The sequence below is a fragment of the Etheostoma cragini genome, chromosome 5, assembly GCF_013103735.1.
Source record: "Etheostoma cragini isolate CJK2018 chromosome 5, CSU_Ecrag_1.0, whole genome shotgun sequence".
In the NCBI taxonomy this organism is placed as follows: domain Eukaryota; kingdom Metazoa; phylum Chordata; class Actinopteri; order Perciformes; family Percidae; genus Etheostoma; species Etheostoma cragini.
The window spans coordinates 6952933-6965899 of NC_048411.1; positions in this window are offsets into that span (position 1 = coordinate 6952933).

A 12967-nucleotide genomic window follows, 5' to 3' on the forward strand; every position below is an offset into this window, starting at 1 on the left:
TTGATTTTTTATTTCACAACAATGTATATATTTAAGTAATGACTAAAGGTCCCCTGAATTAGTTTTTAGAGTGTGGTGAACTCAAGCCTGATTGGAGAGGACAGGCTGGTCTAGTATTGCCAGCAGAGTGTTCCGGACTCAGCATTTGCGATGGCTTCCTGGCAGTGACATTGGTCCACTGGGGTCTGATTGACAGCAGGAGCCAACATAGCTCAATAGCAGCCCCCCTGATGATGGTAGGTTCAGCCAGATAAGGCTGTCTTGATGCTGTCTATATGACAGCCAGCCATAATCATACATTCTTCTAAAATGGCTGCCTGTACTCTGGGTATAACTACATCAGGAGGAGGAGAACACTCTTCAGCCGAACATGGCTCTCTCCAGCTCAGTAAAATGATGGATGGCCAAGCAGGCAGGACAGCGTAGTGGACAAATAACTTACACTTGCATGCTCCTCCAACACAGAGGACTTGTGTCAAAAGTAATGCTTGACACCCTTGCTGTGAAGCGTAATAGCGTTTAGGACAGAGCTGATTAGAGAGGGGTGCATAAAACCTAGAGTGCATTATTAAGTGTAATGAATGTCAGTACACCAACCTCATCTAAACCATCAGGTGCCAATTATTGAGATGGGCCCGGATTTGGTTCTAAACTCAATGCACCAAGGAGGAGCTCTTTTGGCCTAACTGACATATGCCTCATTAACACAGAGAAACTGGAGGACAAGGCTAGCAACTATAATCGCCTCCAGGCCTCCGTGGACCCTCACGAGGGCACAGGGACACACATCCCAGCTGCATTCCCATTGAGTGCACTCCTTACCTATTATTGATGAGGTTGAGGGTGAATGGAATATGAATGAGAGACAGCCAGAGTGACTTTTGGAGGTGATTAGATACTCTTGTGCACCATAGTTGGAGTGTTTGGCAGGGTAATTCATTCATTAGTCATCACTGCATAGCACTTCGTATCTTCATGCATAAAGAGGTAAATAAAGTATTCATGGGTATCATTGCCTTGGGCAGCTGGAGAAAACACTATTGATTTTTCTGAAGCGTTCTAAAATAATGGTCACAGATGTGTCAAGACATTCATACAACCGTCTATATGAGCCAAATCCAAAATGCAGTAAAAAGCCCTTATGCTGCTCTCCCTCTCTCTCAGAGTAATCGGAAATCTGTGCCAGTGTTAGTGGTGACAGTTTAGCTATTTGGTACAATATATTGACAACCAAACACCCACCCACACCCACCCAAACACACACACACAGAAATTGTCACATTTTTGGTTTTTGTTTGAAGGCCACAGTTTGGAGACAAAAGGTTTTTAAAGGAGATAACAGACACAAACTCAAATACACAGCAACCCCACAAGCACCAGCATTTTTCCTTTCAAAGGAAAACATGTGCAGCTTTCTTAAACCGTATTGTTTTAACACCAGTTTTCAGAGTATATTGTAAATTAAGACCAGCAATATATTATATGCGAAAATTCTCTTCAAGCTGAAAAATATTGCATCCACAGATGTATGCGTCCCCCAAGTCTGACGCAACAAGCCTCAAGGTGCATGTTGTTTACTCTTTCAATAATATGTAATGTATTTGCGACTACAAAGTAGATTCTCCCAAGGCACAGCCAGCTGTCTAACAATATATTCTTGGTCAAGTTGGTAGCACTGGTTATTAGGCCAATACATCATGGCAACAGCAAAACCAACAACAGGAGAAGAGGGCAACCATGGGGAGATTTTGTACCTGTCCACACGGAGCTTGTATTGGAGGAAGTATAACAGGTATTTCAAGGTGACCAGATAACAAAGAAAAGACATTCTATCCTAGTAAAGTGACTCTGTAGAGTGCATACCCCTGATCAAATTACTATCCGTCAAAAAAGTGGGGTGCAGTATTACCCCCAATTTCCCCCGGATGCAGTACGGCTGTGGTTCTGCTCCAGAATGGCGTTGGAGTAATTTGGTTTGCATTAAAGTTAATGTGGGTATTTCCACGGACTGCGGAACGGCTGTATCCCAGCTCCGGCTAGCCGCAGCATCCCCGCAGCAGATACGCAGAACTTCAAATTTTGCTGAATGCCAGAAAGCTCCGCAGCAATTCGGCTTATGGCAGATAGTGTGGGATAGGAGGTCAAGCACGATGCTCAAGGTGGATCATGTTTCCCTGCACTACACCTTGAAAACATAGCACAGAGTTGTTTCCTCTCTACTCCTTTGGATGGAAACTAACAGTTGTTGTTTTTGTGGTTCTATTCTACACAAATTTGCAAGATCTCGTGGGTAATCGAGACTTCAGCTGTCAGTCATGGCCACAGCTGTTCCGCACCTTGTGGATACCTGGTGGGTATTGACAGACGGCAGAGCAGGGAGCCGTCACGCAGCGGAGCCGATCCGTAGCCGTTATACATTCTGTGGAAATTGGGGGTTAGGCCAAGGCACTGGAAATGGTTGTTGAGTGATTTTTACTTCCGACATCTTAGAGGTTTCCTCTTTGAAGTACCACCCGCAGCATGCCTTTGGCAATTACAACAACATCATGTACGTGCTTGAGTGACACATTAAAGATGAAAAAATTCAGCTGTAGCTTTAAAGAGTACTTCCAACAATTTCAATTAGAATATACTCTTTGTAGTTCTGAAATGTTAAGACGAATAAGATTGTTCCTTCTAAACCTCAGGCAGCACAATTTAGTATTGCCACAAAATTAATTCAAGTGTAAAGACTTCTATCTAAAAAACTTTGGACAAGCAGACTTTTGCTGAACAACCTAAACAGCTGTAGTATGTTAACAGCAATATCTAGTAAAGCTTACTCACCTGATTGACCGATCAGTGGATAACAACACAGTGCAACAGCAGATAGTGGAAAGAGAAGAAGAGAAAAAAGACATTAGCAACATTTGCAACATATAAGCAGCTAAAAAAATTACTCCCAATTTAAAAATATACTATATTATCTCCCTGAGGTTCTGTGACTCAGGCACTGAAAAGCTGCATCCAGTACAGAGAAGCAGTATTCTTGCAATGTAATGTAACAAGTAATGCTTTGAAAGCCCCTTGTTGCTCTATCTTGCCTTCTTCGCTGTAACATTTGTACCATCAGCACTCAGCCGTGGTGTGACAAGGCTCTGAAGGGTCCAATTAGAAGGCTTCACCTGCCCAGCAGGGAAGAAGTCTTCCATCTGTCGGACCTGTGCACTACCACTGTCATACCACTCTTCACAAACGGCCACTGTAGCCAACAGCCACAGCCTAAACGCCTTGTGTTTTAATGGTCATCCCGGCTTGCACGAAATGTTCACTACACTTTGACAGGCTGCTGCTCTCACTACTTCAAGGGAGACACATACACTATAAATACTGCATGCCAGACAATGCTTGAATCCTATGTAGTACATGGAAACTAATGGATTGAGAATGGGGGGTGGAAATCTCTAGGCAACTTGAGAACAGGGAAAATACGGTTGTGTAAGAGGAGCACAATCAAAACTGCTTTTTTCACATTCTTTTAAAATTCAACTTAATAAATAAAACCCTGGTCAAGCCAGCAGCTAACAGTTTGCCCAGTTTCAAATTCACAGAAGTTTATTGTGGCATTGAGGCCAGCACAGTTTGGATGTGCAAGTTTGGGTGGGTCTCTGATCATGACCTAGCATTAGGAGCTTGCTCCCAAAGGCCTGCTGGACAGTCCTGGCCAGTGACACATTGATGTATGAGCTCCAAATTTTGCTCCCTCTCCCCCTTAGCACAGAAACGCAGGTGTGCTGATAAGTGCCACTTGATCTGTCAGCCGGATGGAAAAAAATAGCCTTGGAGATTGAGCTGGGAAAAAAGAACCGCCTAACTCTTTGGTGAAAACTCAATTGACTTTGAAAGGCTACTAGAATGTTTTTGATCATGGTTCATAAGCCAAAGTCTTCTCAAGGTTGAACATCTTAAGTGCAGTTTTTCAGTTATCTGTCCGGGAGAAGACTTGTCTTAATTTTAAGTATCTATTATTTTGAAAGGAAGAAATGCCCTTTATTGATTGACCATTTACAGTAAATCTGCAGTGAACGATCAAGGTTATCTGAAAATAAGTTATAATGCTCTTGAATAAGGATTTTTATTGGCTGTCTAACAATTTACATCACAATTATTAAGATATAAGATATAAAATATAATAAAATAAATAATGACAAACTAGCATTTGTCCAATTTTCTTAATGCATTCAAGTATCAAGTCAGGCTACTACAAAACTTCTTTGCTGTCTAGCTTTTTTCCTTATCTGGTAATTTACAGACAGATTTACTTGGAATATCGTGGGCTATCCTCTCCTACTGGAGGCTCTGAAAGATAAAATACTTTACAAGTTTTCTCTGAAGTTCCTGATTAAGAGAGATTGAGCAGAGACTCTAGATGGGAGAAAAGCTGCGGCGTGCGCAGCTTTCATAGTGGGAAGGTTGAAGAGGCTCATGTTAGTTGTTTGAACAACATGCAGCTATTACACCACATGGAAGCTCAGAGTAATTAAATATGCTCTGTTTCCCTCTCTTCCCGTTCTCTCTCTTTCCACCATGCCTTAAATCCGCAAAGATTTTAAGAGGTGTTAATGTCAACGTTGTTAGCTGAAATCTTTTTCTGCTAAATGTAGCAGAAGTGTTTGATTCAATAGTTGTATCCTCACAGTTCAAGCAGGACTGATAAAAAGCACCCAAGTGAACATGCATGTTGGTAAGGCTGCATGATTAAGTCCTTTATTAAATCCTTTGTGAATTAGTTATGTTGTGGTTACGCTCCCTTTGACTGGGTTAACTTTTAATGAGCACTCTGTTTCCTTTCCACTTGACACGTTCCTATCTAACTTTGTCAAAGGTACAAAATAAGGTGCTAAGAAGAAGCTTGTCTAATTAGCTTGCAACTTGTGGTGGTCTCTCCCCATTAACATAAAATAAGGCAATGAGAAAGTAGGATTAATTATTTGCATATGTAAAAGAGTCAAGACGTGATTTAAAGAAAGGAAATCTAGCCAACACAAGCTACATGTATTGGCTGATGGAAGCATGTTAGACCCAGTGCTTGTGCGTTTATATTTAGTATAACATCTTCATCTTCATCCCTGCAAGTATAAGGAAAGAAATAAAGAAAGACGGAAAATGTTTTTTTAAATCAAATATATAAAACACCCCAATGAGCATCGTCACCAGTCCTGTTAACATAATTCTTTTGCTGATATATCACTAACGTTGATTACCTAACTACTTAAATAAAAATAAAAAATACCTGACAAGTAAGCGTTAGCGAATCCGAATCTATCTAGTATTCGGGGCAGGCACATTGCCACTCATGATTCTTGTGTGGCTTTATTTTTCAAACCCCTGTGTGTTCAAGGGTTCCTAGACTTTCTCTATCTATTACATTGTACTTGATTTATTAATTACCTCCGTATAATAATCTCTTTCAGATAACAGGAAAGAGTTTAAAAACTATGATTTGACGACCACTGCAGAATTGGTCTGCTCAGAGGAAGAGGCACTAATGATTCCAGAAAAGAGGAAGCCAAAGAATACCTACACAGACTTCGAAATTGGGTAAGTGATAGACTATTAGTAAATCATATCCATCTATCAACAGTAAATATTTTAACTCTTTGAAAGTCGTACATAGGTTACACTTTGTATTCAAAATGTAACCCAAACGTGTAGTGAAGGAGAGATACCACATGTCCTTCCTGCTGTTGTCAGACTTTATAATTAACACTGTACAGGTTGACCACATGCTCAATATGTGACAATTTACTAATGTGCAACATTAATGTACACCTTAATATGTAATATTAATAACTCTAAATTGTTAATTACTCTAAATTGTAAACTGATGCATACACTCAACTGTTTAACTGCTTTATTCTTGCATTTTTACTGAGGCGTCTGTCACTGCACTTTCCCATTGGTGCAGTATCACTGAAAATGTCATGACTGTGAGACTAATTAATAATAATAATAATAATAATACATTTTATTTAACAGCGCCTTTCTAACACTCAAGGACGCTTTACAGACAATAAAAGACAGGGAACAGAAAAATGTAAGTAGTAAAACAAAACAAATAAAACAAATAAAACAAAAAACAAAACAACAAAACAGGAACAGTGTATTTACAGATAAGCGAGCTGGAACAGATGGGTTTTGAGTCTAGTTTTGAACAGGGGGAGAGAGTCGATATTGCGGAGGTCAGGTGGGAGTGAGTTCCAGAGCTGGGGAGCAGAGCGGCTGAAGGCTCTGTTCCCCACGGTGATGAGTCGAGCTGGGGGGACAGTGAGGTGGAGGGAGGAGGAAGATCTGAGGGAGCGGGAGGGGACGGCGATGTGAAGGAGTTCTGATTAAGGATCTTATCTTATTTAAAATGTTTCATGTTGGTATTATCTCTCAATTGCCATGATTACCAAGATATTCAACAAGGAAATGTGGAAAGCTGCCATATTCCCAGACATTACTTTGCCAAACAATCTATGGTAAATGTATAAAAATCTTAATCTCAACATCAGGCTAGGTATAATTAATCATAATTTGGTAATAATAATAATAATAGCATAACTCCAAGGTCAGGGCATGCAAGAGGCCACAGAGATGAGATTTCTAATTAGTTTCTTTCATTTCTGTTTAAATGTTCATGCAAATGTTCATTTATTTAAATATTGCCATTGTGTTATTCATCGCTCTTTAGAACCTGCTAAGTTTGTCGTCTAACATGACTAACATAGGAACTGGGGTTGAAATGCCTGCAGCGGGATCCACAGTGCCATTGATGCATGGCAAAATGTGTTGTCCCATTTTTTGTTATGTGAATACCAGAGATGGGAAGTAACAAAGTACAACTACTTTGATACTGTACTCAGATATTTTTACTTAACTTTACTATTTAACTTTTTACCTCCATTCCTTACAATTTAAGACAAATATTGGTACTTTCTACACCTTACATTTTACAAAATTGGCACGTTACTTTAGTTTTGTACAAAAGGTTGTCTATCAGGTGTGATTGTGAGTGTATATCGCAGGATAGCTCGGACGCAAACCTCACACCGAATAGGGCATGCACGGCACACAGAGACAAAAGTGAGAGAAAAGGAAAAAGAGACTAGCTGTCCGGAGGATAATCAGTTGAGCTTGTGTGTGCGCATCTATGAGAACTGTGAGTTGTGTAACTTCTGTTGTCAGTTCATTTAAGCCTGTTGTTGTATTGGTCTGTAGTTCTTGCAAATTTAAGGTTACACCTGTTACCTAGGTTACACCTGTTAGCTAGGTTACACCTGGCTGTTAATTCTGACATTAAGGGCGATTGTTGAATGTGCACATTAAGATAATGTAATTTATAGTGGGTTTATTGTTATTATTTACTAGCGTATATGAATCCTATGCATTGTGTATGGTAGCCTTTACAAGGGCATTTATATTTTTTATTACCACACAAACACACAGCCATAGCAGAGCTACAGACGTCCCCGGTTTCCGGGGACAGTCCACAATTTTGGCAGCCTGTCCCCTGCTGGATCTGTCCCCGGAAATGTCCCCGGTCAATTTCGCGGACTTTTATGTTTTAAAAATGATCTAAATCTTCAACAGAAATGTCGACCTCCTTAGAAATCCTTTCCATAATGTTGTCAGACACTTTGAATATTAATCTGAGTCTGTTAGCAGCAAAACAAGCACTTTTACTAACGTAAATACAAGCAGGACTATTAACTTCCATTGTTGCTTGTTTCTCTGCTACCGACTGCAGAGATCTCGTTTAATACTGCATCAATGTCAAAGGAAAATATGTCCTCAATAGTTTATATTGTATCTGATTCTAAATGAGCTGTTGCAGAAACAAGCCTTGAGCAATAAAGAAAAAGCTGTCAGTAGTTCAGTAAACATTACAACATAATGAAATATTGAGACTTTCTATCTTGAAATATTAGGACTATTAGCACTTTCTATTTAGAAATATTAAGACTTTCTATCTTGAAGTATTAGGACTTTCTATCTTGAAACATTCCCCTCTGAGGTGTAGTGGAGTAGGAAGTAGCAGCAGGGGTGGATCTAGGACAAGACCTGGGGGGGGGGAGGGTCAGACCCTAATGAGAACAGCTCTGGGTCTAGTGTCCCCCTTTTAAGTTTCCCAAAAATAAAAACATGACTTGTTTTGGAGGTAAATACGCTTCTGAAAATGTCTCCGGATTTTGTCTGAGAAATCTGGTCACCTTAACCCACGCTCATGTTTATGCTTGATTGTAAAACAGCATCAACAGAGAGAAATTGTCTCTGTCCGTGTTTTAACAGACACACCTGGGGCAAAGATGGAAACCAGAATCATCTTTAAATACAGTCCTAATCTAGTCCTCACTAAATTTCACTGGAGTTAGTTATCATTTTTGCATCATCAAAACCAAATTGAATCTAATTAGATGGGGACATACACAGACTTCTCACAAAATTCATATCTTGCTACTCGGTCAGAATCTTCTCTGTCACAATAAATAAGCTATACGTTTTAGGCCTAATGGCATTTGAAATGTAGATAATGACATATAAAGAACCTTTTTTTCCATGTCCACTGTAGTTTCTCAGCGTGGTCTCTAGTAACATCTGTCTGGTCAAGGTAGCTTTGTCATTCGCAAGGCTACTTTTACTTTTATACTTTAAGTACATTTTCAAGCCTCTACTTTGTTACTTTTACTTGAGTAAAGATGTTAAATCAGTACTTCTACTTTTACCAGATTATTTTTAACGCAATTATCTGTACTTCTACTTGAGTATTTCCCGTGAGTACTTTTGCCATCTCTGGTGAATACCGACTTATGCAATACTATGCGTTGTCGGTGGCGGTAAAATTGCAAATATTTTACAATATTTCAAGTATTTACAGAAGAAGGTTTGAATACACCCGACCGTTTCTGCTGTTACCCCATCTCATCCCCCTACCACCCCGATCATCAGCCACCCATGGTGGTAAAAGGAAGCTAAAGCATCAGGCCGGGAGCCAGAATCCAGGATAGGCTGCAGGAAATACGGCAAGCAGGAGAGAGGGCGTGAGAGGGTGAGATAAAGATGGTGAGTGAAAGCGTGAGGAGTGACATACACACCACTTTTTATAATTACCTTTTTATAATTGCCATTTTCTTGAACATCTCCCACAGAAACAAAGCGCTATTTTGATGCGCAACATCAAACAGCTCATGCGGCAGTATGAGCCTTTTTAATTTGAATCCCGATACTAAGGCTACATGCTGTTACTGGCATTATTTGTTATTTACATTTGTTACGTTCATATGTCATAACGTTCAGTGGCCTTCATATGAAAATTAATTAATTATCCCACTGTCACTGTTACACCTAGGCTGTACATTCAGCAAATAATAAGCAAAGTACTCCTTTTCAGTTGCCATTTTAATCTGAATATTAGTCGTCTCTGCTATCCCCTGTTGCGTGAGCGGTGTATTGCATTTCATCTGTGACGCTTGCGTTTGCTGTGTAGACTATGAAAGGGAGCGCGTCGCTCGCATCTATCGCTTTGCTGGGCCGTGTTGCTCGCATTGACTCTGTAACGGCCCATGGCTGTTGAAACAGCTAGCTCATCATGTCATTGGTAATAATTAAGGGAATTTGGGGGAGTTATTCCACAATGCAGTCTATGTTGAATTTTTGGTTTATCTTAGTTTGCCTCAAAGGGCAAACTAACTAACGGCGGGCTAAACTAACCATCCTCTGCTGGAGTATTTATGGATGTATAAAACCATAACAAACCAATGTGGCTACTTTATATGCATGTGAATGGCGCAATCTTTGTGTTAAAGTCTTCATTCTTGATGATGATGCTAGTTGTATTCTGGCCCGCGTGACCCCTGATTTAGGAGTAAATTAAGTACATTTTCACAATGATATGGTATTAGGCCTAGGCCTTATTTGTTAGGAATACCAGTTATACCATAAAATAGGATGAAAAATAATATTGTTTTATTACAATTCTATATAACAGTATTACATATGATAATAAAATGGGTATGGGACAGACCTGCCCCCACTGCTAAAAAATTCCTAAAGGAAACACTGTAATGACACACATATTACACACATGTTGTTTTTTAAGCTGGTTTTATTTTTTACACTATCAGTGATAAATGTAAAGACACAGCCACCATACAAGATTACCTCCACAACAAGGCCACAGCCATACAAACATCTCACTCCTATAGGAGGAAGACAGAGAGATCGAGTCAGTAGATTCAGTGGAATCACTTTTTCACACAGGGCCATGATGGTTAGGATTTTTTTTCACCTTTAATAATAAACACCTTCATTTACAAATTGCATTTTGTGTTTACTTGTGTTGTCCTTGACTATTGTTTAAATTGGTTTGATGTTCCGAAACACTTAAGTGTGACAAACATGCAAAGGAACGGGAAATGAGGAAGGGGGCAAACACTTTTTCACACCACTGTATGTTGAGGTCAGGAGATTGTGAAGGCTATGGCAAAACCTTCAGTTCACGCCTCTTGATGTAATCTACCATGGATTTTGAGGGGTGTTTAGGATCATTATCCATTTGTAGAAGCCATCCTCTCTTTAACTTCAAATTTTTCACAGATGGTATCAAGTTAGCGTCCAAAAGTTTCTAAAATTTTATTGAATCCATTTGTCCTACTTGTGAAATGTTCCCTGTGCCAGTGGCTGCAATACAACCCCAAAGCATGATTGATCCACCCCCATGCTTAACAACTGGACAGAGGTTCCTTTCATTAAATTCTGTGCCCTTTCTTCTCCAAACGTACCTTTGCTCATTTGGACCAAAAAGTTCTGTTTTAACCTCATTGGTCCACAGAACCTGGTTCCACACTGCATCAGGCTTATTTACATGTTCATTTGCAAACTTCAAACAATGATTTTTGTGGTGAGGACATAGAAGAGGTTTTCTTCTGATGACTCTTCCATGAAGACCATATCTGTACAATTATCTCTTTACAGTGGAATGGTGTTCCACAACTCCAGTGCTTGCCAGGTCTTTCTGGATGGATCGTGCAGTCAAATGTGGGTTTTGACTTGCTTTTCTCACAATCTTGCAAGCTGTTCTGTCTGATATTTTTCTTGTTTTTCCAGATCTTGCTTTAACTGCCATGGTTCTTGATGACCGCCATTTCTTAATTGCATTCCGAACAGAGGATATTGGCATCTGAAAACGCTAACCCTAACTCTTCTCCTGCTTTGTGAGCGTCAACTATTTTCTATTTCAGTTTTCTAGACAACTGCTTAGAAGAACCCATGTTGCTGATTGTTTTGGCAAAGTCAGATGAGTCTGGGCATTTAAAACCTTAAAATTGACATTGCCTGGTCTTTCCAGACGATGATTGACCACAATCCATGACAATGTCAGGTCTCAGCTTTCCAAAGGGGGCGGTGCATGCTATAAACTCCGCAGGGTTCCCAAACTTTTGCAGACGCCATTTTTTTGTTTTCTGTTATTTTGAAAGTGCAAATTATGGAAATAAAATCTAACTTCTTTTTGACATATTGTACGAATGTCTAATCTGTCATTTGATGTCATTTATGCACATTAATACAAATTTTAACCTGGGGTACCCCACTCTAACTAATTACTCTCAAATGACAGTAACTAGCAATCTATAATGTATTACATTTTGGATGAAACTTGCCCAACACTGTCTATAGCTATTCTATAGTCTAGTAATGTGAGTCTAATGCATGGTTACGATAGTTTTTCAATTAGTTTGCTAGTTAGTTTTAGATGTTTATATATATTTACTGTATATATATTTTGTTTCCATTTCAGTTTTTGTGAGGAAAATTTAATTAATCATTTTAAATTTCTTAAATGTAATGTTACAAGACGTTTACTAAAAATATTTTTCACCGATAAAAATAACCGTGGACTATCAGTAAAACAACTAAAACATTCCAGATAAAGTTAATTAATAGGCAAAGGTTTATTGCGGGTCTGTGACATGACATGGAACACTTGTCTTGCATATGAAAGTCTGCCCAATTACCATGGTGCTAAAACAGTCTAATTCATTTGCAACTCCCGAAACACAATACACAAATACATGCATTGTGTCTTTAAACACAATTTGTGCCTCTAATTTGTAACTCACATTTAATCATCTGTAAATAAATTAGCAAACCTTCTATTTGTGAATTCTTTTGAGTTTTTTCTGTGCCTTTTGTCATAATCTTTATCTTAAGGGATGCCCCAGCGCTCTCCAGTAGATGGTGTTATTGGCAACAATTATAGATGCCATCCACAGTTGATAAAATGAATGAATGAAATGAAGAAGCCTTGTCACATTTGTCAGAGATGGTTGACTTTCCTCCGGGTCGGTTGATATTATTACCACTTTGTCGTCTAATAAATCACGTGTAAGTTTTCAGCATCATTGTTGCAGTGTATTTGCAATTTATATCTCAAATCATCTGGGACAGGTCTACTTTCTGTCCCCAGAGTCAGAACTAAACAGGGTGAAGCAGCGTTCAGTTTCTATGCTCCTCATATCTGGAATAAACTCCCAGAAACCTGCAGAGCGGCTGCTACTCTCAGTTCTTTTAAATCAAGGCTGAAGACCTTTCTATTTGATGCTGCCTTTCTTTAAATTATGTTCTTTTAATGTTTAATTTCTTATGCTGCACTGTAACTTTTATTCTTGTGTTTTATGTGTCTTAATGTTTATATTTTTTATTCACGTGTTTTATCTGTTTTTATTATTTAACTGATTTTGTGTAAAGCACTTTAAATTGCCCTGTTGCTGAAATGTGCTATACAAATAAAGCTGCCTTGCCTTGGCTTTAATTTGTGTTCTGATGGCAATAGTCGCAGTTTGCTACTTTTTGGAGCATGCTGACATTATCAGTCTTGTACAGATTGTGTTATGCTTGGTCATAAGGGGGCTAAAAATAATAACGTTCTAAGGGACGGACATTTTCC